General features: G+C 36.8%; 1 pseudogene; it reads right to left on the bottom strand.

Annotated features, from left to right (window-relative positions):
* Positions 1-24,865: 24,865 nt before the first annotated feature.
* On the bottom strand, positions 24,866-25,325 carry LOC136335618 (small ribosomal subunit protein uS11-like; annotated as a pseudogene).
* Positions 25,326-26,781: the final 1,456 nt, after the last annotated feature.

The raw sequence follows: 26,781 nt of genomic DNA, 5'->3' as shown, positions 1-26,781 counted from the left end.
GGTAATAGGTTAAATTGGAATTTTATACTGGTACTAATACAATATATTTTTCTGCTTTGACTATCTCGTCTTTGGAAAGCACACCATTTGGAGTAAAACTGCTTTCTAAGGTGCTGGATATAGAGATTTGTAATGATGGCAGACTTACTCTGCTTTTTCCCCCCTGAATGAGAAGGTCGCCCTATTGATACAGAACCGATATTCCCAGAAACATATATTGGGCAAGTTTTTCCAGACAATGGTGGAAGTGTAGGACTGTGAGGCAACTGAAAATAAAGCTCCTGGGATCTGGCCAGGTGTGCAAACACTCACCTGACCAGGGCAAAGCAACGTCTACGGAGAGAGGTGCTGCATCTAATTCTGCTCAGTGGCCATCTCTTTCTTCTCAGGGTCTTCACTTCTGGCATCTGTAATGTGCATGTGTGTGTGGTCTCTATCAGTCCATGTACTGTTCACTTAAAACATTACAATTAGGTAACTTGCTTGACTTGGTTTTGTTTTTTGAGGGAGAGTGTTATTATCTGTATTTCACTTTGTTTTACTTAACTCATATTTACTCCTCATTTACTCTGTGCAAGGAGTGGTGGGTTGGGGAAACTATAGTTAATCAGGAAGCCCTAGGCAATGAAAATACATTAAGAGGATAGGTCTTTGTACTCTTCCTTCTAGTCCGCAATTTTGTATTAAGTGAATGGATCAAAGGAGGAAGGAAATGGCGTTTAGCAAACCTTGGCTTTATTTTCTTTGGACTTCTGTGTTGTGCTATGCGACGTTGACAATGGCTGTTAGGTAGCTATCTCCCCATGAACTCTTAGCACCTCTTCTTTATCATCACTGGTATCCCAATTAGAGAAAAAAATCCACAGCACATGTCTGCCAATCCAGTTTTCAAGTTCATCTCTGTTGTAGCAGTGAGCAGGTCTTCTCTTCCTGTCAATCACCTTTTATTACCTGAAGAAAAGAGAAAGTTACTAACTGACACCAAGGAGAATTTCCTTACATTCCATTCTCAGTATCCAAGGGGCTCTGGGATTCAAGACTATCAAATTAGTGTCAATTTCAGGCATTTCTGAGGGAAGGAAAAAAAAATTAGAGATTACCTGAATTCATCTTCCAAGTGGCCTATTGCTAACATCCAATCATAGCATCTGTCAGTCACAGAGAAGGGCATTCTATTTCAATGACTGGGTATCTCTTTAATTATAGAAATGAATAATCCAGCTCCCTTAGGTCTCTTAACGGCTGTAGCCCATGAAATGAAAGGTTTGAACTTTAAGGATCAACAAAAACAGAATTTGCAGAAATTTCTATGACTAGTTTTCTTTTCCTATTGTCTGACACAATGCTTCATTACTGACAAAGGAAATGAATGGGGTCCAGAAACACTTTTCTAAGCTTCAGTGGCTTTAACAGCTCTCCCTTCACTTTCTCAGGCTCTGTGGTGGTGAACAGCATCAGAAAGTGGTGATCTTTTCTTTAAAGATGCGTAATATTTTTAAAAATCCCCTCAACTATAAATCAGTGGAGAAATTTAGGGTTTTGAGTTATCATAGAAATAGCCCACATTGTTATAATATTCAGTTGGAATAAAAAAAACGTTTTTTATATTTTTGTTGATCATTCCTAAATTATTAAGGGGTAATTTTGGAGACATATACCCAGATATTTAGAGGACTGTAATTAGCTGTCAGCTTTCAGCCATGAGTATTTTTACTAAGATGTATATATGATATACATAAGTAAATATGGACAAATATTAATAAATTATTTAGATACATGTACATATATACTTCTTGTCTTCAAGGATAAAGAAGATTAAAGAAATACCTTCCAATACTAGCTCAAGAATGGCTTCCTATAAAGCTCAAGTTGATATACACACATGTTGAATATATATGTATACGTTTGTGTGTATATATTTCTATTTTCATACTTTGTATTCAATAGGTTAAAATATTCATGGTACATTGGTTACAAATAATCAGGAAACATTTAAGTAGTATAAATAAGGGAGAAACATCTTCATAACATGCACTGGTAAAATATACTACTTTTAGCTACTGTAGTCTAAAAAATCTCAGGAACTTCCTCTAAGCTTTTGAAAATTCTAATAGAAATGTATAAAATAGCATTGTGAGGATTTCTAGGTTGTATTGAAGCACAAAGAAACTGAACCCAGTACTAGACTAAAGAAAGTCTTTAAGTTTCCCCTGCAGAGCTGAAATCTCATTCACACCTAATTAAATTATCTAAATCATATCCTATAAGGAAGAATGCCCTAATTATGAATGTGGGCAAATACAGTTGAGAAGTGGGAAGGATATTGATTCTATGCGGCACAATCCACTTCACCCTGAATCCTTTCCTAACACTAAAATCCTGGATATTCTATGTCTAATCAATATTATTATCACCTAATAATGTCTCTGATCTTTTTGGTTAGCAAAGGCTTTTTATACAAATAAACCCCTGCTTTCTGGATGAAGCAAGGCCTTAGCAGCTTGAAATGATGCATTAATAATCTGTAGATAATTTTGGCCTGGTTGACTGCTACTAATAGAGTCAGGGGAATTTTAAAAAGTCACTGCACTAAATAGATTGACCAAAAAGGGGAAGGAACATTTCTTTAGCTCCTAAGCACTTTATTGGATGACAGGTAATATATTTTCCTTCGTTAAGTAAGTGATTGTAAGGAAGGTAAATATGGACATAGCTCGTTTTACTGGGCTTTGCTTTATCGCACTGCTGTTTTTATGAATTCAAGACCCTCCACCAGGGAAAAGATTACAACTCGCTGAAGGTTCAGGTGGTTAGCATTGTTTCTGGAATGAAGGATTTTTAAATTAAGGTATGGACATTGTTTTCTTTTTTTAGACATAATGCTATTGCACACTTAATAGATGACCGCGTGGTGCAAACATAACGGTTTGTATGCATTGGGAAACAAAAAAGATTGTGTGATTTGCTTTATTACTATGTTTACTTTTTTGCAATGGTCTAAAATCAAACCCACAATGTCTCTAAGGTATGCCTGTATTTCATATGTAAATATCCATCCAACTATGTACCTTAGGAAATTGAGAGAAACAGGGAGGAAATGTATCACAAAAAAGTATTTTATTACATTTTAGGAAATTCCATAAAAAATTTGGGTAAAGTCTTAGGTATGGGTATGAATGCATATCCCTTAAAAATAAGTTTATTCTTTTTAATTGTAGGCATTTTGGGTTTATGTCTGCATTGTGTATAGTTATATCCCATTGCATGCTAAGATGATAATGCATAAAGCTCCCAGAATTTAGAGGGATTAGGCAGGAACTGTCAATTCAAGCAGACAATTTGATCTAAATTCTAAAAGATTAAAGAGTTGAAAACTGACAGAGAGGCTAATGTTTTCACTATGATATGGGTATTCTCTAGCAGGGAAGATCTATCTCTGATAGATTGTAAAAATATACCAAAGAAATTCCATGTAGGTAGTTAGAACAAAATAGTCTACCACAGTTTATAAAAAAAATACCAAGAAAAAAGAACTCATGTATTGGTAAATAGTCTCTATACATTCTCTGACATTATTTTATGGAATATAGACCTAAAAGATAAACATTTCCAACAACATTTTAGAATTATATATAATTATATAATTTTAGAATTATATATAAGTAAATTACAGTACATGAATTACAACCTATATATTACTTAAATATCTTTTTGATCAAAGTTCTTAGAAGAGCCAAAGACAAAGCTTTACTTCTTCCAATATTATAAACATGAGTAGGACAATCATTCAGTACAATTCCTGTTTCCAATTCAGCTAAAAGAAAGAATATCTATAATTTAATTAATAGAATAAATTAAAGTAACTGAAACAGTCAGCAATGGGAATGTGGGTATTTCTGGGCTGTGTTCTATACAGAAATAGATACCATCAAAAGTTAGGATTGGAGTGGCCCACATAAGTCCCCATCCCCCCAAAACACTTCACATTAACCTGACAGTCTGAAATTTCATTCTGTGAGGTTGGTTTTTTCATTTCTTAATGCAATTTTTCTATTAAACTCTCAGTGTGGTTTGCAAAAGAGTCACGCTAAATAAATATGTGTTATGACCATATCAATAGAATTTGACATCCATGTGATTTTTTTAAATGAAAAATATGGAATGATTATTAACCCTGCCAATGAAACCAAGATGATGTCAGAGGTTAAACTCAACCTAAGAGGGGGACACAAAGAGATAAGCAAATGTTATTGTGCATTATTATGGCCAATAAAATGAAGAAACAATATAGATTTGATAATTGGATAAATGATTGCAATAAATAAAACATACGCTGCTATTGTGATACTTTTCCTTAGCAGTGAATTCATCCTTTCTGATTACTAGAGCATAATTTAGTAAGTTAAGCGTATGTAGTTTATTTTCTGGAAACACTACTTCCAGTTCTGTTCACTTGATTATAATAACAAGCTAATTAAAAAATTCAAATACTTATGTTAAAGGATACTATGGAGGGACCAATGGTTTTATTTCTCACTGTTTACTTGATTATACTTTGTGTCATGGCATATCTTTTTAAAAATTTATATAACAAGACGCTGTTAAGTTGATTTAAGTGTTTCCTCAGATTCTGCTTGTTATTTATCCTTGACAGTAAAAGTGACCAAGATTTAGTATAAAATCAGCCCAAGTTGTTAAATACACTTAAGTTTGAATCTGAGCCTTTTAGAGATAAATTAGTAACAGATAAATTATTATAGAAGCACCTAGATATTTAACACTTCTTGAATTATGTGTCCCTATCTGTAGAATGCCTTCAGACAGGACAATTGAGATGGTTAAATTAATAGTGTACATATACCAAGTAATGTATAGATGCTACACATAACACATTTTTTTCTACCTTAACAAGGGTATATATATTCTAGAAAAGATAATTGTAAAAGGGAAAAAAATGACTCTACATGATAAACCATCCCTTGGTTAAAATGGGATTTATAATAAATTACACTTTAAAATTCATAATTCCAGTGAATTATATTCAAAGACTAATAGTTGCTAATTCTGTCTAAGTCATTCAGTGAGGCAGTTACTTGATTGTATATTTATTCAACAATAAATATATGTTGAGTTGCCATGAAGGGTCAGGAACTGAGGATGTAACAGTAGAGAAAAGAGGAATGGTTGTCACCCTGAGGAAGCTTTGTTATAGTAAGAACACTTGAAAAGTAACAACAAAAGCTCTCCAGAATTGTTAAAAGACAAAATTATCATAGATTAGTATAAGCACATAAAAAAATATATAGACTGGTGGCAGATAATTGCAGGGAGGGTGCTCCAGGGAGGGTGGTTATGGCAGGTTTCCCTGAGGAGATGATATTTCGGTAATGGGAAGTAGGAGCCATACCCAAAACTGGAGGAACAATTTTCAGACATAGGGAAGAGAAAGTACAAAGTCTCAAAAATGGGGAAAATTTTGGCCTATTCAAGAGACAGAAAGGAGGTCAGAGGCAATGGAACCTAACAAACCATTGGAACGTGAAAAGAAATTGAATTGAGCCTGACCAGGCAGTGGCATAGTGGCTAGGGCATCAGCCTGAGATGCTGAGAACCAGGTTTGAAACCCTGAGGGCGCTGGCTTGAGCATGAGCTCACCAGCTTGACTGCAAGGTTGTTGGCTTGAGCGTGGGATCATAGACATGACCCTATGGTTGCTGGCTTGAAGCCCAAAGTTGCTGACTTGAGCCCCAGCTCACTGGCTTGAGCAGGGGGTCACTGGCTCTGCTGTAGCCCCTCAGTCAAGCACATCGGAGAAAGCAATCAATGAACAACTAAGGGGCCGCAGCTATGAGTTGATGCTTCTCATCTCTTTCCCTTCCTGTCTGTCTGTCCCTGGCTCTCTCTCTATCTCTCTCTTTCTCTCAATCTTTCAAAAAAGAAAAAGAAAGAAAGAAATTGATATTGAGGAGGAACCAGATTAGGCAGGGTGTTGTAACCAAAGGCGTTCAGGTTGTGTCCCAAGTGCAGTGGGAGAGCAATAGTGTGACTTGATCTGTTTTATGTTCTATAAATGTTCTTCTTCCTACTCTGTTGCAAATGAACTTTAAAAGACCCAATACTCATATATAGGGCATACCCACAGCACGTCACATAGTACCTCAATAGAACTGTGAAAAATGGGAAAAGGTTATTTGGCCAAGTTCCTGCCATATGGTGGCAGAGAAGCTTGTGACCTAATAGGAGCCCCCCAAAGGTCTTTGATCACCAGATGGTGGAGAGACCACCTTTCCTCCCCATGCTGCCTGCTTGGTCTCTGCACAGCAGCTGCCCAGAGCCTGTAACAGCATGCACAGAGGCACAAAGGAGAGGACCTGGAGAGCAGTGCCAATGTGCCATACCCTCGGGACAGCTACCTCAATGTGATCCCTTCCAAACACAAGGTATGGTTTCATATTCAATTCTGTGAGACAGTCCAAGTTAAGAATATCCCCTGTGTAAAATGTCCACTGTGTAGGAACAACTTATGCTTGTTATCCATTTATTACCATGAATGTATATTTTATGTAAATATTTATCCAATTGCTAGGTCAGATTTTTTTTCTCATTTATATTTGGTACATTCCATTCCATTAGTGCTGGGTTTCCTGTGTACACGGGGGTCTCTGAAGGATTATAGCCACATGAAGTCAGTTGATCACCAAAACCTGAATCAGTTGATCCTTGAACAATAATTTTTCACCTCCCTGCAGCATTCTTTAGTTAACATGCTGCAGGGTTTCAAAGCTAGAGTTTTGTTGTCACATTATGCTTCCATAGCATTTGTAACAAACTGGGAAGCGAAGAGTGGAATGAATTTAGCCCTTAAGACACACGATATTGACATGTTGCATTCACGTGAGTGAAAGACAACTACGATACAGTAATTAGCATAAGCCTTCTGTTTTGCATTTATCATTTTGAAGGATAGCAACAGAAAATAACAAGGATAACATTAAGAAAAATAATCAGAAAAAATGACAATTCAATAACAGGAAAGGGTACTTTCTATTACAGGGACTGATTCTATATAAAGAAGTTATTGGACTTTCCTGTTTTGTTCTGTTATAAAGAAAAAGAGCATGGAATTGTTGATCCTGCCAAAACCTACTCATTTATTTAATGGCTGCCAAATGCAGCCCTTGATATTCTGCTAGAGATTTGACAGTTACTGTTTTGCCAAGGTTGTTGGGAACACTTGATGTCTTTCCCATATGTTGTTAGAAGGCAACCCTAGAACATATGATATAAGAGCCAGACTGGAAATGGAGCTCTTCATGGAATCTGTTTTGTTGTTGTTGTTGAAGTTTCCACACAGTGAATATTAATCTGGCACTTTTTTGGTCTGAGAGGGAGGGAGGGAATTGTGCAAATTTAAGAGGCCAAGGTAAACATCTGCAGCCCAACTTAGAATCCACACCTCTGTTTCTGAAAACAAACAACAGCCATTAAAATATAGTACTTGGGGAGGTCCAGTGTTACATGGTCTCAGTTTACTTCCTGAAGGATTTTTGGACCTTACCGTTGATTTATCACAAAACGCTGTAGTCCAGCTAACTCCGAAGGGAGTGGGTTTGAATCGGATGAGGAAGTCTACCTACTTCCCGTGTGGATGAGCTTTTCTGTCCAGGGTGAAGTTGTTGGTGTCGGAGTGAGTGATTGCTCATATTCCCCTGTGCTTCGTCTGGCTTTGCTTACGGAAGCTTTTATTGTTATTAATATTTAACATTGACTGAAGGCCTGCAGTGCTCTGGGCGATGAACACAACATTGAGCTAGCTCTGGTCTTTGTCCAACTGGATAATTTCCAGTTATACAACTAGAAGATGGGACTTGCTCTATAGAAATATAGGGATAAATAGGACAATGTCAGGGAAAAACAAGTCATTATTCACTGAATTATGACAAACTCCAATTGAACTCTGATTGTACCTTAAAAAAAAAAAACTAGTTGATTTTCTAAGGGAAAGATTTAATATTTTCTAATTTGTTTGATCTTCTCGCTGCTTGCACAATAACATTTCTTTTGGAGTTATTAAGAACACTGTATTCTGAAGGTGGTATAAACAAAATTATAATAAATGTGATAAACTACTCAAGTTTAATTTATTTTAATAATTATTGTTAATTTTGTAGATAAGCCTTTACAAATGACTGTTATATTCTCAAATTTTTCATCTGTTATAAAATTAGACTAATCAAATACATCAGAGTAGCTTATCAAAAACAAACAAACAAACAAAAACACTAAAGCAAACAGAAATCAGTGTTAAAATGTAGCTGCTGTTTAGTTTAGTTTTTTTTTTTCAAATATCCTTCCTAAAAGCAGAAATTATTTTGCTGCCAAGACTTCAGGAGCTGTGTATTGGTTCATCTACTTGCCCCCTGTATTTGAAAAAGGATTGATTTACATCTTGCCTTTTTCCAATTTGCTCCTATAATTGATACAGCACTGGAGGATGAGAATAATCCATTAATAGCCACGAGTGTGGTTTTAAAGGAAGTGGAACACGGAAAGCATTAAACTAACAAACAGAAGGCAATGCCTGTTATTTATTTATAATTATCCTGAAAGAAATAACGTGGAGGTGTCATTATAATGTAATTGTATACCATCAGCTTCCTGGTGCTTTCTGTGTTTCTTTGCTGTCTTCGGCATTTTAGGATTGTCTGGCAAACCTTTAGACATTCCTCAAGGGTGTCACATCTAAAACCCTATCTTTCCAATAGTCCTTTTCTTCTTTCTTTGGCATACCTTTTGGTCCTTTTAAGCATAAAATCTTGTCATAATTGTCTTACCTGAAACAGTATTCATTTTTCATGCTGTTAAATATTCTTTATGGCAATATTTTTATGTGTTAAACTTTAAGCACGATTTTAACAGACCAACTTTCCATTATCTGACATATTTTTCATTGTCCTCTGTCAAACAATTTAGTGATGAACATCTTTGTAGCTAGATCATTCTGCATGCCCTCTGCTAACAAAATATTTTAATAAGCGTGTTCAAACACATATGTTTGTCATAATCACTAACAATTCATAACATCATTTAAAAACATACACCTAAAATAATTATTGCATTTGTGTTTTTGGAATGGCATTTAGTTAGAAGAAAACACATAGAGAGACCAGCGAATTAAATTTTGTAAATTAATTTTCCCACCACAGCATCTCAGTTACCAACTTTTATTTCAAATTTCTAGCATGCATATTTGATCATTCCTCAAACTTGAACCTGCCAGTTGCCAGATGCTGTTCTAGGAAAAAGAGGATGAAGATCACAAAGAATTTTTTTAACCCAAAGGGCTCATGATTTCTGAGGACAGATTTGTTTTATGGAAATGAGGTAGGTTGAAGACACAGAGCCACGAATAGGCTTAACTTTGCAGCAGTTCCTACAGGTACACATCAAGACAACTTGACGATAAGTGAAGAAACAAAGCAATCATAAGTGATAAAATAATAATAGATGAAAAAAGTACTATGCTCATGATTTGTACTAAAAATTACTTAGATATCAGATGACATATATAATTATATATATATATCCTATTATTATAACTATTGCTAGGCTCTGATGTCTTTATGAAGCTATCTTAACTTAAATAACAGTAAAGGCGTAGTGGTATATATGAGAATTCTCTATAAAGAGAGAATAAAAATATTATGAATGGAGATTTGATTTACTAAAACTTATGTTACAAAGTAAAACCACAATTTACTACTATAGAACTATCAAATAATAATTGATGAAACCCTAAAATATAGCACAGTTCATGTAGTTTTAATTTTTTTCTTTTTATTTGAATTCCTTTCCTACATTTTGGTACTTGACAGATCCAGAATACCATAATGATGCATGCATAGCTGCTGACATAAATATTGTTGTCATAACTTCATAATCATTTTAGATCATGCTTAATTTTTTGCCATATATATATATGATGCATGATGATATAGTGCTCAATGATATGTAGACTTCACCATTATTGATTTATCTGTAAGTTTATAAGGGTACTTTAGTGCCATCTATTACATTTTGATTTTCCATATCTTTAGAGTCATCAATATTTTCACTATAACATTGATTTTTTTCCAATCAGTGTGGTGGTGAACCATGTCAGTTTTCATTTCTTTGAATCAAAGTGAAAAATTGCATGGGTGGAATAGTCTCGCAAGTAATGTCCGTGTGCTGTTGGCTGTCAAAGGGAAGAGTTAGAGGTAAAGAGAGCCCTGGCCATCAGCTCCTTTCCCTACAACACACGAATCAACCAACTCGGGGGTTATTGTATCCTCCTCACTTGTCCAATAACTATTGCTTGTATCCATGCCATGTAAACTCAGTTTTTATTTTCAGGAGGTAGTACCACCTGTTTACACCCTTAGCAAGGAAATGGTAGAGCCAGCCTCATAACGAGGGCTTCGACACTTGTAGGGAGTTTGCATCCCTGGTTTAGACCAATGAGTTTCATTTTCTAATTCTGGATATCTGGGGGCCATATGGAGACAGGATAGAAGTGCTACTGACAGATTTATAGGTTATACGGTTATGACAAAATTATGAACATCTCCATTCTACTGTGTTTTGGAGTTGGAGGGAAGAAGGAAGTGTAGAAGATAAAATATGCAAACACTTACTGAAAGCTGTTTTTTTATATATAAGTATTTTATGGAGTTTTTTTCTATGAGAAAATGAAATAAATTTGTATTGATATTCAAAACTAGTTCATCCTGAAGTCTATTTCCCTAAAGAACAAAGGAAACCTAACAGGTCAATTATTCTAAAGTATTATTCTTGAGTCAAGATTGCCTACTATGATACTTTAGAATCTTCTTAAATTAATTTAGAACTAAAAAATAGTTTCTACATTTTAAAGTTATTATTTTAATCTCTCTCTGTTCTTATATGACAGCAAACAATATTTTCTTGTCCTGTAACAAACAGCAAGCACCATTAACATTATAAGCAAATTTTCTCTATGCCCAGTAGACTTAGGGCTTTGACTAGATGCTGAAGAGAAAAGGTTTTTTAAAGAAGTTTAAGGCCTATATCCTAGCCATAGGATCTTACAACCTAATTTGAGAGAAATGAGTTGAACAGAATAAAGACAATTAACAGTATAAGGTAATTCAATGAAGTCTCAAATCCTATATTCATGATATATGTCCTATACATAGAGAAAAGAGCAATCATAAAGGAACTGAATTCTGCAAAGTATTTTAGGAGTCTCTGAGAAGGACCGTACAAGGACATTTAAAGAAGGATGTTTCAAGGGAAGATTTTTATGAGAGCATACATAGAACAAGGAATTAAAAAAAATGTGATCCTTATGATCATGGCAAACAATTCATTAAGGAACTTTTAAAGAAGAAATTATTGTATTTGGTATGGTGCCCGGGAAAGAGTGAATTACTTTTGTCACCATTGTTGCATGTGCTCACTTAAGCTGATCTACTGTCCTCTAAAAACAATAATCACAATTTATATTTTTAAATATATCTTAGGATATTACTTGAATAAGAAAAGTTTCCCCACTATGATTTGTAAGTGCCATGAAAGCATGATGTCTTTATGTCTGGCTTTGCTCATCACTGTGACCTAGCACCTAGCACCGGGGCTGGAACAAGCATCTTAACTTCAGCACTAGCAACATTTCCGACTTGATCATTCTTTGTCGGAGTCAGGAGGGAATGGGTAACTGTCCTGCAGTATCTCTCGGCTCAAACCACTAGAATTGGAATGAGCAGAGTGTGAAAACAAAAAAAAAATGTCTCCAGAGGGAGCACAAAATTGGAGCACAGGGCTAGTACATAGCGCACAGTTAATTATTTGTTAAGGAATAATAGCAAATTATCACCACTTCACTACTAAGAAAACCCACCTTGCAGGCCAAAGTATTGCGGAATGATTTGAAATGACAGCCTTAGTCTTTGCTTCTACTATCCCTCAGTTGCACCTTGACTTCCTTTATAATGGGATTGAGAGAGGTTAGGAGATGCTCTCCTCACTCTGCTATCCTGTAAAACAAAAAGTCGGGTTCCTTAGCTTAGCTTTAATCTTAGTTGGCCTTACCTATACAAAACTTTGCTTTTTTTCCCCCCAAACAAATGATTTGAAAATCTTGACAAATGTAGTTAAGGAGACAGTTGACTGAATTTATTTGAAGATTCGGGATGTTGATGAAGTTTTATACAACCTAAGCTGTCATTTTAGTGATGGGATCAATCTGACCCAGGAAATACTCTCATTCATTATGTGCAAGAGTAAAACTCCCTTTGAGCAAGAGACAATTAAGATAAAGCATGTCTCACTTGGCTATTCCTTTAAGAGTTTATTTCTTTAAAATTTCAACTGTCCCTCGACTACAAACTTAGTTGGGTAAATCATCACTTACTTAGTTATTTGTTTATTTGGCGCATGGACTACAGTTATCCACAGTGACTATTTGCAGCACCTCATGACAATTGTAGCCCCAATTTATTCTACTGGTAAAGTTCCTTAGTCATTCTCCTTAAAGTATCGCATTTTGTGAGTCACAATGGGAAAATATAGTAATATTTGTGTGTGTATGTGTGACAGAGTCAGAGAGAGGGACAGATAGGGACAGACAGACAGGAAGGGAGATAGATGAGAAGCATCAATTCTTCATTGCAGCACCTTAGTTGTTCATTGATTGCTTTCTCATATGTGCCTTGACCTGGGGGCTACAGCAGACTGAGTGACCCCTCGCTTGAGCCAGAGACCTTGGGCTCAAGCTGGTGAGCTTTGCTCAAGCCAGATGGCAACCTTGAGGTCTGGAACCTGGGTCCTTTGCATCCCAGTCTGACACTCTGTCCACTGTGCCACCGCCTGGTCAGGCAACATAGTAATATTATTTATTAAGTCCTACTTCTTGTAAGTGGTTGTGCTATGGAAAATGCCAAGTGTTAAATACATCTCAGTTGATAAGAAATGTGCATGGATAATACTACTTTACATTTGTACCTAATTATACATCCTCGGAGTATTTTCTAACCTTCCTTTGGCCCTCACAATAATCCTCTGATATAGCAAGGGCAGGTGTTTTTAACTGTGTTTTAAAAAATAAATGAAGAGCAGCATTGTAATATACTCAGACCAACATAATACATGCAGAACTTTATTATCATAAACTTGGTTCTTTGGATTGGATTCTTTGTCCCTTAATTAAATTTAGCACTTCCTGTAGGAGTCAATATCAACTTGAAGACTTTCAGAATTGTTCAGGTGTTTTACCCTGTTTTTAATGAGTCAGTGATAAACTAGAGGAAAGAGCAAACTACTAGCAGTAGGTTTTACTCGGTATACCTCTGCCAAAAATCCAGATGTGTGCCAACACCCAACTTTAAGTCAGGTGTTCAGGAAACCTTATGGAGAACTACTATGTAGAGAAAATATGCTTTTTTTTTTTTTCCTTTGCCTTCACTTCTGTGTTTCTTTTTTTTTTTTAATTATAATTTTATTTTTTTAATGGGGTGACATCAATAAATCAGGTTACATATATTCAAAGATCAACAAGTCCAGGTTATCTTGTCTTTCAATTATGTTGCATACCCATCACCCAAAGTCAGATTGTCCTCTGTCACCTTCTATCTAGTTTTCTTTGTGCCCCTCCCCCTCCCCCTTTCCCTGTCCCTTTCCCCCCTCCCCCCGTAACCACCACACTCTTATCAATGTCTCTTAGTTTCACTTTTATGTCCCACCTACGTATGGAATAATGCAGTTCCTGTTTTTTTCTGATTTACTTATTTCACTTCGTATAATGTTATCAAGATCCCACCAGAAAATATGCTTTTTTATATCCTTCTAATATTGCTTTAATGTGGTATTCTGGTGTGAAGGGATTTGAGGAACCTTAAATTACTGGTAAGTATTATTTTTAGAAAATCATAAAATAGAAGTGCTTTATTTAGAAGAGATGCCAAAAGATGCCCTTTAGCCTAAAACTGTGGTTTGCCAGAAAGGGAACTGTCTGATTCAACAGAGACAGCTCAACTCCTTTGCTAATTTTTCTTGCAGTTAGTCTTAGGAAATGGGATAGAGTGCTCTATCTCCTTTGTCACTGGTGAAATATTACCCAGCGTGCTCTATGGTGAAGGTCTGTGTGCCTCCAGAACCAGTCATTTCTCCTGCTCTTCTCCGCATGGCTGGGGGCTGACCTTTCAACCTACTACATTTCCCAGCCTCCTCCACCAACTGCCTCCATCTATGTTTGACCAGTGGGAGGTACTGATGGGAATGCACTAATGAAGAGAAAGAGGAACCTGGGCACGTGCCCTCTCTCACTGCTCTGGGCAGCCTCAGAAGCCATAGGACAAGCCATTTCTAGGATCCAGTGACACTCTTTCCTCTATCTTTTTCTAATCTCTAGATTTTTTTTTACATTCAATATTATTTTGTATTAGTTTGAAGTGTACATCAATAATAGTGTTTAGACAAGTGTTTACTTTATAAAGCATTCTCTCAATATTTCCAGTACCCACCTGGCCCCATATGTATTTATTACATTATCATTGACTGTATTTCCTATGCTGTACGTGACATCCCCGTGACTACTTTGTCCTTCTGCACTAGACTATAAGCACCATTAGAGCTAGAAACTACTCTGGCTTGTTCTCCACTGTGTTTCCAGAACCTAAAACAGATCTTGTCACATAGTGGGTCCTCATAGACTGGCTGAATGAATGAATGAAAGAATGAGCACATTTTAGTGGAGGCGAATCCACAAACAGTGTCAGCATCATGACATACTCAAGTTTGTAAGAGGGTATGGCATCTTCTGACTCTTTCTTTCTTCCCCCACATACCAACCTTTCTGGGCTTTAAAATCTTAATATTGACAACAGTGTATTGTGGGAAGATTTCTGGCATCGGAATAGATTTCCAACTATTTTCTGTTTTCTCAACTGTTACCTAGGATAATGTGGAACTCTTATTCCTTTGAGTTTTAAGCAACTTATAATTCAGATACACTTTTGCCCTAGTGGCCACGTTAACTAATTAACAGAAACCTTACAATGGATTTGCCTTCTCTCTCTTCCTGAGATTGTCGATTATTATTATCAGCATTATAGATGTGTAGAGAAATGGTTTCAGGGGGACAAAATGTTTTTAAGTATTGATATAATATACACAACCAAAAAGTAGTGCTGTTTAATGAATAAGAATGTGATAGACTTTGCCATTCAGAAAATATAGACAAAAAATGTGATCTAGTTTATAAAAATTTGTTGGATTTCATCTTGTTTTCCCAGTATAAATTCTCATAGTGCCTATCAGATAATAAGCACTTAATAAATGTTTTTTAGTTGAGTTAGCTGTAAGATATGCTAGTTTCTACATTTAAAAAAATGAACTTTATTCATAAACATTTGCTAACTTAGTCTTCATAATTTATTCTTTTAGAAAAACAATCCATGTATAATTTCCTGTAGTGTCACATTATTAAAGTATATTTTTATATTAATTTAATATTAAATAGTCCTTTTTGTGCATTTTTAATATTGTATGTGTCAGTAGATTGTACCCTGAAGTTCATGAACAATATTTCTTAATTAACCTTAATATTGGATATTTCTCTTTATTTAATAACACTTTTATTCTGCAAGGAACCATAGCTATTCTATCAAGTTCAGAGCCTTCATGTCAAAATTGAAGTATCTTATTTACCAGATTCAAGCCAATGACTAACTCTTACAAATATTCCTCTAGAAAAAGAGGATTATAAAAGCATGTTTGTATATATCCAGTCTTGAAAATCTTGCATAGAATAAATATAATTTCTCTGTTAAATGTTTGGTGAAGCCACATAGTTGTGTAGTTTTCTTTGTGGGAAATATTTATATCACAAATTCTATTTCTTTAATAGATATGGAACTTATGTTGGTATCTATTTATTCCTAAGAGAGCTTTGGTAGTTTATATCCATCAGGGAATATTTTTTTATATACTAATTGCTAAAATTATATAAAATTGGTCACAATATTCTCTTACCATCTTTTTACTATATGTAGGATTATATGGAAATCCATTATTCTGAATATTGGTGATTTGTGAAAACTGTAATTTTATATTCTCAGTTTGAGGTTATAAGATAAATAGTATTTAATGAAAATCTAATGTAATTCAAATTTCTTGTGCAAGACTAACATTTTTCTTAGCTTAAATGTATCTTTCAATAATGGAGTTTTTAACAAAGTTTCTCTCAGAACACTCCAATTTTTAGCATAGATTTCCCAATTCACAGATGAGAGGACTGAGACAGAACCAAAGGTTGAACTGGGGCCAGGTTGCCAGGTGATAGAACATCTAGATTTGAAACTATTCCCATTGTACATCCTAATAATAAATCCTACTTTAAAAATTTTGTCTAATTATCCTTTGTAAATTTTGAAACTTGGATCTTCTAGAATTATTAATATAATTATATTTCCCATTAAAATATTTTCTCATTCTATGAACATCTTCTTAATTGAAAATTATCAGGGAAAAATACAGAAACACTTTCTAATTATTATCTTCTCTGCATGCACATGCACACACATGCATGTGCACACACATGCACATATGTGTGAATTGTCTTTTTCTGTTTTTGTGATTGCTACGATTACTCTGGTCTTTGCAGCCACCTGTCCATGTCTTGATTCTTGTAATGTGGCAATTAACCAGCAGATTCTTAATGACTAATTAAACCATAATGATTGAGGTGCAAGGCATTTCCTGGGGATTAATGGCCAACTGAGAAGAGTTGATGGCCCATGGCATAGCTGAGAGTCATTAACCCCAACCAGCCATTAATCCTGCGAAAACACTACATACAGAGGTTATTATAAGCTAGCAGTGAAAACATGCTTGCTAAGTAGGCTTGCTGAATATGGCACCTTACTAAAGAATAAATGTTCCAATTACTCTGAAATAACCATTCAACCTTTAAAGCCTACTGCCAACACTACAGAAATACTTAATAAATTAAACAGCATTTCTTGAATCATTGTGGTTGTAAATTACAGAAGAGCTAGGTAAGGTCAACAAGAAGAAAATTGTGCCTCCTTGGACCTGAGGTAAGAAAGCAGTTGGAATTCAGAAATGATGGGAACTGAAATTTAGAAAGATGTGTGAATCCAAAACAGTATCCTGAGTCACTCCCACCTCTCCCTTCCTAAAATGTGTGTTTTGTTCTCTCTCCGCAAATTAGCTTCTTCTGCTTCAAAGACTTATGAACAGATAAGGCTGTCTACAGTGCCTTTGGTAACATTTTACATATTTGGTCAAAGGTGCATTTTCTTTCTAAATTCTTAAGACATGTCCCTAAATTAGGGAATCTGGCTAATATTGGGTTAGGTGACTAATTAAATTTTACTCAACAGTGACTCTAGGTTTGTATGGTGTGGGTATACTTTGTTAAAAAATGAATGGAAGGGCAAAGTCTCACAAAAAAACAATTCTGTGTCATTCGTCACTAGGAAAACATGAATTAAAAACACATGAGATATCACTACATACCTATTAGGATAGTTAAAAAAAAAAAGATTAAGCATACCAACTGATGGCAAGTATGAGGAGAAACTGAAGCTCTCATAAAGTGTTGGAAAGAATTTAAAAGGGTAAAATCACTTTGGAAAACAGTTTTACAGCTCCTTAAATACTTAAACATTCTACTTCATATATCAGCCATTCTACATCTAGGTATGCACCTAAGAAAAATAAAAATATATGTCCATATAAAGACTTGTATATGAATATTCATAATAGCTTTATTTGGAATAATCACTATATAAAAACAATCTAAGTTTTCCCATCAGTATGCAAACAAGTATAAATCCGAAAATAATTGTGCTGAGCAAAATAAGCCAAACAAAAAGAGTACTCACCATATGATTCTGTTCATGCAAAATTCAGGAAAACACAGGTTTGTCTCTAGTAACAGAGAACAAATAGCAGTTGTGTGGATTTGGCAGTGAAAGGGAGAGATTACAAAGCAGAATGTGGGAACTTTGCAGCAATAGGTATATTCATTCCCTTGCTTGTGGTTATGGTTCCATGGGTGTAAATTTATGTTAAAATGTGTCAAATGGTACACTCCAGATACATACAGTTTACTGTAAGTCAATTATACTTCAATGAAGCTATTTTGAAAGTGACTGTTCTGTGCCAAGCATGGCGACAGAGACAGCCACGAGAGAACAGGGTTTTGTCCAGGGGTCATTTGCCCTATATCAACCTCTTACGTGCAGGATATCTAAGAACCTATAAAGTGAGTTAAGCATACTACTTACTTGTAAGAACTTACCCACATCTTTCTTATACAGCCTTTATAATCTGCCCATTGAGAGGAATGAAATGATTAACTTTTTATAAAAAAGAGAAAAGATAAGGCAATATTACATATTTAAAGAAAGGTAAAAGACACCAAGGAAATGTTTTAAAGCAGGGAGAGCTCGTTTCCAGTTGACAGTTTAAGAAAGACTGCATTAAAGAGTGATGTAAAGTGAGACTTTGAGAACACGCTGAATTCCAGCAGGCACAGGCTGCTTTGACCAGCGTGAGCAGGCACTCAGAGGCAGAAAATGTTGGTATGTTATTAAAAAAAAACAACAACAAACACTAAAAAATCCAATCTCGCTGTCGCATGGCATGTGAGCTGGGGAACAGTAATGGAGAAAGGTAGAAAGATAAGTTGGAGCTTATATTGGTTAGGTTCTTAGGTAGAGCTGTTAGGATTATATTTAATGTGGGATTTCTGTTTCCAAGTAAGATATAATAGGTTGAAGCAATCATTGCAAAGGAAAGAAAGGAGTGAATGATAAAAACCATACTTCTGAAAACATTGTCGGGCTGTGGAACGAAATAAAGCTGCGTAAGTTAAATTCTAGAGAGAGAAGAGCGTTCCCGGGGGAGTTGAGATCAAGATTTACTTCCCTGGAGGAAGGTTCTGGGACCGAGGTTCTGGGACTGAGCATCCCTAACTAGAGGAAGAAGGACTCGTATAGGGGAAAGGGAACACAGAAGAGTTTTCTGTTCGTGTTGCCTGGCACGACAGATGGACATCGAGAAGATCCCCAGAGGTGCAGCTGTTTTTCCCAACAGAAAATTTGCCGAGCGCTACTGCAATGCAGAGAGCTGGAGGCCAGGCGGAAGGCACCGTGAAGTAACAGACAGTCTCCCAGCGCCTTGGCATCAAGTTACTCTAACGGAAGGGAAATATATTAGCACTCTCTTTGCCAGATTTTGAATCTGTGTGAGATGGGCTGAAGAGTTAAGCTCAAAACCTCCAAAAGGCAATACTTCAGGGGGGCGGGGGGAGGCAGCAACAGTGAAAACCAAGGGGACGGCTACGGGGGCGAGGGAAGGGGTGGAGAATAGAACATGGTGCTTAAGAGAAACAGTGCCTCAAGAGGGAGATATTTTAACAAATGCACTGTAGAGCTTACCTCTGAGACATTTCTGGATTGCGGCTACCTAAAAGGGAATCTCAGGCCCAACGCAACTTGTTTGAATTGTGAATGGCCCTTCATACTCTCTGCATAGTTAGGTAAAGGCCAGTCTTCTCTGGATGCAGTAACATTTACTTCCGTCTCTATTGTTCTTTTATACACAATGACTGAAATATGTTTTCAAACCTTGAGACTTAAGAAGAGTCAGGAAAAAAAATGGCTGTCAGTCAAGAGAATAATCAGACAGTAGAAGTAGATCAAGAAATTATGTCGTCGGAGACAGTTAAGGACTTCTTTAATATAAGTATTAAAAAAAACTCTTGCCCTGGCCGGTTGGCTCAGCGGTAGAGCGTCGGCCTGGAGTGCGGGGGACCCGGGTTCAATTCCCGGCCAGGGCACATAGGAGAAGCACCCATTTGCTTCTCCACCCCTCATTCCCCCTTCTTCCTCTCTGTCTCTCTCTTCCCCTCCCGCAGCCAAGGCTCCATTGGAGCAAAGATGGCCCAGGCGCTGGGGATGGCTCCTTGGCCTCTGCCCCAGGCGCTGCCCCAGGAGTGGCTCTGGTCGAGGCAGAGCAATGCCCCGGAGGGGCAGAGCATTGCCCCCTGGTGGGCAGAGCGTCGCCCCTGGTGGGCGTGCCGGTTGGATCCCGGTCGGGCGCATGCGGGAGTCTGTGACTGTCTCTCCCTGTTTCCAGCTTCAGAAAAATAAAAAATAAATAAATAAAATAAAATTAATAAAAAAACTCTTAAAATGGCTAAAGGAAAGATGAATAAAATGAATAAAGAGGTGGAGAATATCAACAGAGAATTGAAACCCATATAAAAACCAAGTGGGTAATCTAGAACGGAAGTGGCAAATTCTTTCGGTAAAGGGCCAATTAGTAACTACGTTGGGTCAGTGGACCATGTGGTTTCTAGTAGTGAACTACTTCACTTCACTGCTGTAGTGTCAAAGACAATACATAAATAAGGAAATGTGGCTGTTTTTCAGTAAAGCTTCATTTACAAATATAGATGGCAGGTTATACTTGGCCCACGCACCAAGTTTTTTCTAATGTAACAATGATAGATGCTCAAAGATAGATATTACAAAAACTCCAAATTTGATCATCATGTTAATAAAGGTTAGGTTTTTGTTGATATCTATTTATATTACATCAAGGATGTATATTTTTCTGTGGTCAAATGTTGAATTCTAGGATGATAGTTTGCACCACAGGTTTTGTGATGTTGCAGTAAATGCAATATGCAGAGTCCATAGCAGGTGCTGAATAAATATTTGTTGAATAAAGGAATGAGTAAAGTATATTCTCACATTCTTTCCAAGCTGAAGGGTGAACTTACTGTTACTTTGTCAAATAAGAATTGAATAAGTGTGTAAGGGAAAATTAATCAAACTTTGTATTTAAAGAGACATTAAATATATCAATAATATAAACACACAGGCAGTGGTTAAGACCAAGTGGGTGAATATGAGGAAAATGTTGAGAAATACAGAGAACCAGATTTCTTTCTAGTTGAGGATGAGTTACAAGATAGAGGAATACCTTGCAGAAAAATAAAAGCACAAGTAAAGACACGTTAAGCTTTATGATGAAGAGTGATTTTTGTAACATGAAAAAATGGTTAATTTACTCTGGTGCTTTTGATTTACTGAACCAAGAAAGTTAGTAATAAAATAATAATAAAAATGATCATTCAAGGATGTATCTTTATTCACATCTGTAAAATTATTTTAAGAAAATTAACTTAAAAATATCTAACATATTCAAGATGGTTTTTATACTTACTGTGATATAAATTTAAGGGACAGTAAAATTCTTGCACTACAAAATATAAAAATTATTCAAAATTATTCTTTAGTGGTTATATTTTATTAAAATTTATATATTGCGGGGCCCTGGCCAGTTGGCTCAGCGGTAGAGCGTCGGCCTGGCGTGCAGGAGTCCCGGGTTCGATTCCCGGCCAGGGCACACAGGAGAGGCGCCCATTTGCTTCTCCGCCCCTCCCTCTCCTTCCTCTCTGTCTCTCTTCCCTTCCAGTAGCGAGGCTCCATTGGAGCAAAGATGGCCCAGGAGCTGGAGATGGCTCTGAGCGTCGCCCCCTGGTGGGCATGCCGGGGTGGATCCCCGTCAGGCGCATGCGGGAGTCTGTCTGACTGCCTCCCCATTTCCAGCTTTGGAAAAATGAGAGGAAAAAAAAGGTTTTAAAAATTAATATATTGCTAGAATTCATAGAGACATTCTTTTTAACCGAAAGGTTGGACAAAGTTGGTGCTCCTTGTTTTACTCTGGTGAATTAGCTAAAAGTCAAAAGAAAGAATGAAGTCAAGTCAGGCTCATTCCTCTCTTCCTTTAAGCTTCATGCTTTGACCTACTTCATCAACTAGGGGTAAACTTATTGCAATTACCCTAATATGCACCTGTTCCCTGGTGTATTCTAAATAGCTGGGACAACATTAGCTCTATTCAGGGTTCATTTCATTTTCCTAAATATCTGTTAGCCCTGGTAACTTACCTTTTCTAAGAGGACAGGAGAGATCTACATGCTTCAAAATCCAACTGTTCAATAAGCTTTCCTACTGACATGAGTCCTAAACATAAATCCACCATTAGTCCCTTTCTGCTATAAATTCAGAAATTCTTCTTTCATGGCCAGACCACCAAGTCATTCTCCTCTTCAGGGGTATTTTTCATTTAAGAAACTTGGTTCTTCCCTGCTACAGAACCTTGGTAGGGCTCAGTGGATTCTCATTCAAAGCAGTCTCTTTCAGTTTTAATTCCATCCTTTCTAACCTAACATGCCCGCTTGCTTTATGCAAAATTATGTAGCTCTTCCCAGGAAATCAACATTGGCCATCATGGTCCCTTAGCAGCTGCCTCGAGAGAAGGGTTCTGCCTCTGCCTTATTCCAAGACTACGAGAACTTCCTCATGCCACATTCATTTTAGGATTCAAAACTCTTGTTCTTTAATGAAGGGTAAATTAAGATTTTCTAAACAAACTGCAGAGAGGCCAATACTCTAGTAATAAGCAAAGTAGACTGTTTTGGGAAAAACAAAGTATTGGTTATATGGCATTCAAAACTAAACCTGAAAGGATACTATCGTTAACAAGAGAAGAAACCTTGCTATAAAAATATGAGTCATGCTCTGGCCGGTTGGCTCAGCGGTAGAGCATCGGCCCAGCATGTGAAAGTACAGGGTTCGATTCCCGGCCAGGGCACAAGGAAAAGGTGCCTATCTGCTTCTCCGCCCTTCCCCCTCACCTTTCTCTCTAACTCTATTTTTCCCTCCCGCAGCCAAGGCTTCATTGGAGCAAAGTTGGTCCGGGTGCTAAGAATGGCTCCATGGCATCTGCCTCAGGTGCTAGAATGGCTCCACTGGCAGCGGAGCAACACCCCAGATAGGCTGAGCATTACCTCCTGGTGGGCATGCCAGGTGGATCCCAGTCAGGCATATGTGGCATGTGTGAGTTTGTCTGTCTGCCTCCCTGCTTCTCACTTCAAAAAAATACCAAAATAAAATAAAATTAAATAAATATATATGTCACTAGTAGGGAGGTAACATCATTTTTCCATAGAGTTAAATATTCCATAAAATTGAAGGCCTTGGTTATCCTAATGTTATCATATAACATGTATACAGTTGATAAACAAAGACAGTTGGGAATTGTTCTTATTTAAGTGTAATAAATAAAAGGAAGGGGTTTAGATCAGTACCATGCATTTTCAGCCTGCTTTGAGCTAAAAGAAGCAAATGGAGCTCTCCACTTTCACGTATAGAAAATCGAACAGGTGATTGTAGAGAAGCCTGGATGACATCATTACTCTTTCCCAGATAAATGCCTAAGTGTTTGCCACGTTAATGTGCCACTGGATAAAAATGTTTGTCCAGATTCACTGGAAAGATCAATATGAAGAGAAAGATGTTTTACAGGCTTGGTATTTTCTTTCTAGAATAACTGTCAACTCATATGATAAGTATGAAGGTCAAATAACTCCAAAGAGATTTCTCTCTCAACTTTTCGAGCAGCAAGCACACTGTGAGCGTTATTCTCTTGCACATATGTCAGACAACAAATTGTCTCTCTGTAATTTCAGAAATTATGTGACTCCTGGAAACTGGGTAGAGACCAACTCACTGAACCTCTTTATCTTCCATTGAAACTTAAGATAGATCAAACAGTATTGAAAAGCGCATCATGCTCCATCATGATGAGAGCGAGCATATTAATGCCAGTGTTTGGTTTGAGAGTGTTCCTTTGATTTCATACCTGCCTGGTTAAAGTCCTTTAAAGCAGAATGATCTCTGATGAGCTTACAAAGTATATAATTTCTGCTACCTGGAGAAGATGTGGAGGAGAGCGGTATTAGGAATTTCACTTATTTCCATATTCTACATCAACCCAGCTGGATAGGCTCCCCTTGGGTAACATTTTGACTTGTTTTGCTTTGTTTTTATGGGCCACTTTGGTAGAGACTGTTGAAAAAGCTGGTGCCAAACATAGGTTGTAGATCGACAGTGGCATAACGCCCAGGTGAACGTCTCAGTCTGGGAATTGCAGACCTTCCATGATGCCAACTGTCCTACAGTGTCCTCATCTCATTAAAGGTTAATTCGTTTCCTTTCAGCCCGTAGATCCATGATATATTATGTGGGTCATAAAGACGATATGAACATGTACTTGGCATACGATTGTGCACTAAGCATATTCATTACGGAAGCATAAATTCACTGCTCTGGGGCCATTTCTATTCCGGCAATGCAAAAACAGTGTCTGGGAAAATCAGGCGAAAGATGAGAACTTCGCTCATGCCCACGCTGGAGTGGTAAGCCTGATCCATTACTAGCTGGAGAACAAATGTCTCAGGGCCAGTAACAAAGTTACTCCCAATTTCAGAAAGGGACATAAGGCTCACAATTCTATTATATTCTGTAGGAAATTTGATTTAAGAAGCTACAACTGTAGGGGGAAAAAATACGTAAAATGAACTTGTCAAAGGTTTAATATCTCTGTGTTCAATTTACTGCTACCACATAATTGCTATTGGCAGGGTAGGAAATAACAACAAAAACCAAAGGATGTGAAGACCTATTCTCTAAAACCTGCTGTAGATGGGGAAATCTGAAAGGAAATTTTGAACGGTACTTTTCTTTTCATTGTAAAGAGATTCCCACAGACCTCTGTAAAACTATAGGAAGATTATAGTTTGGACAGTTTCTAGAAGTCAGATATTAAAAAAAAAAAACTGATTCTAATAGCTTATCAAATAGCTATGTCAACTTGAATATTTGTCACATTACTTTTTCTTTATTTTACCTTTTTTTTTTGTTTTTAGCTGACACAAAGGCAATTTATTAACAGAAAACAATCATTTAAGGAGTAATGTTCCCAGACGGTAACCATGGTGACACCCCATCCTGTCAGTGCTGTCAGAGGGGATGCGGGTGACATTCTAAACCTGTCCGATCTTATTCCCCAGCAGGCAAGGGCCCTGATAACTGACTGGGCCACCGGGCCCGAGGTCTTGGTCCAGTTTCCTCTTGGGGCCCCGAGTTGATGTGGAGAGCAGTGACACCCAGCTCCTTACACCTCTCGGCCACATCCTGTGCAGCCAACATGGCAGAGAAGGGAGAGGACTCACCCAGGTCAGCCTTGACCTTCATCCCACCAATCACACAGCAGGTGCTTTCCTCACCAGAAAGAGCCATTGCATAAAAGTCTCACTGAAGGATGCAAAGATGTGGCAGACACCAAATACATTCCTCCTCTGGCCACCTGAGGTCCAAGACCTGCTCTTCTTTTCTTTCCTTCCCCTTGACAGGTGTCATTCCTGTGCGTCTCGTCCAGACTCTGCCACTGGAAAGAAAGAGATCACTTTTTTAAATATTATTGTTTATTTTGGTAATATATAACAAAATTTACCATTTTAAGCATTTTTAAGTATATACATTCAGTAGTGTACACCAATTCTTTTACCCTAGGTTATAGAATATATCTATCTGAATTGTGTTGGACTCATAAGTAATTCCAATCACTGTTTTACTAATATTTGTTTGATAGGGAAGTATTTGAGAACCACTTTGAAGACCCTAAGCTATATTTTAGAATAGTTAATGGGATTTTGGCATTCATTTATATTAAATATAAGACCTATGCCCTGATTTCTTGAAATAGATTTTTCCCCACATTGATCTTTTTAATTTTCATCCATTTAAGCCAGTGGTAGTCAGCCTGGTCCCTACTAGTGGGCGCTCCAGCTTTCATGGTGGGTGGTAGCGGAGCAACCAAAGTATAAATAAAAAGATAGATTTAACTATAGTAAGTTGTTTTATAAAGATTTATTCTGCCAAACTTAGCGAAAATCCGACATAAAGTACTTGGTAAGTAATTATTAGTATATGCTGTAACTTGCTGTAACTCTGCTTTATAAATTTTATAAAGTAAAGTTATTTCCCTACTTTATAAATCACCATTACTGTGGGACCGGTGGGCGGTTAGAAAATTTTACTACTAACAGAGATACAAAAGTGGGTGGTAGGTATAAAAAGGTTTATACCCCTGATTTAAGCTATAAACACTTACGCTATAATTTTTTAAAGTAAATAGTCCAAAGACTAATAAAATGTAACACATATTTTCTGTTAAGAACCAAACACACACAAGTAGGAGGCTGATATCAGTTCATTGGCATATGTTAATCAGGAAGTAAGTCAATTATTTTAGTGGGTCAGCTATTTAAAAGCCAGTATTATGCAATCAGATTCCAGACAATTCAACCCAATATCCAAACTAATAGAGAATTATTATCCTCAACTCCTGTTGTCAGCTCAAGGATCCATGACACATCTGGGACGTCTTTCTATTTATTGCAACACGACTTTCCAGTTCTTTAATCTGACTTCAAAAGAGCAATCTTTTATTAGTAGGATATTTCTGACCCCTAGAAAGAAAAAGAATTCCTTTTTCTTTTTTCACTCTTTTTCAAATGAAAAGTTAACAAACTGAATTTATGTATCAAACTTTCTTATGGACTAGACCCATTTTGTTGATATTGGCAAACAGACCGATTGGCCAACATGCATGTCTTCCTTCAAATTGTTTGTACTTAAAAGCAGTAAGGTCACAAAGCATCCTTGCGGCTCTAGGCTACTTCTTCATGTAGCTTTAATTACTGCTTTTCTCTCCCTCTCTCTGGTTAAAATAGATGAAGCATATGAATGAAATCAGCTAAAATGGTATTAACCTCTACTTGATTTCCACACAGAATACAATGCTTTCCATTTT

This window comes from Saccopteryx bilineata, chromosome 4 (genome assembly GCF_036850765.1).
Source record: "Saccopteryx bilineata isolate mSacBil1 chromosome 4, mSacBil1_pri_phased_curated, whole genome shotgun sequence".
NCBI classification, from domain to species: domain Eukaryota; kingdom Metazoa; phylum Chordata; class Mammalia; order Chiroptera; family Emballonuridae; genus Saccopteryx; species Saccopteryx bilineata.
Note: the sequence above shows the minus strand (reverse complement) of the source record. Positions and strands in the feature narration are given on the sequence as shown.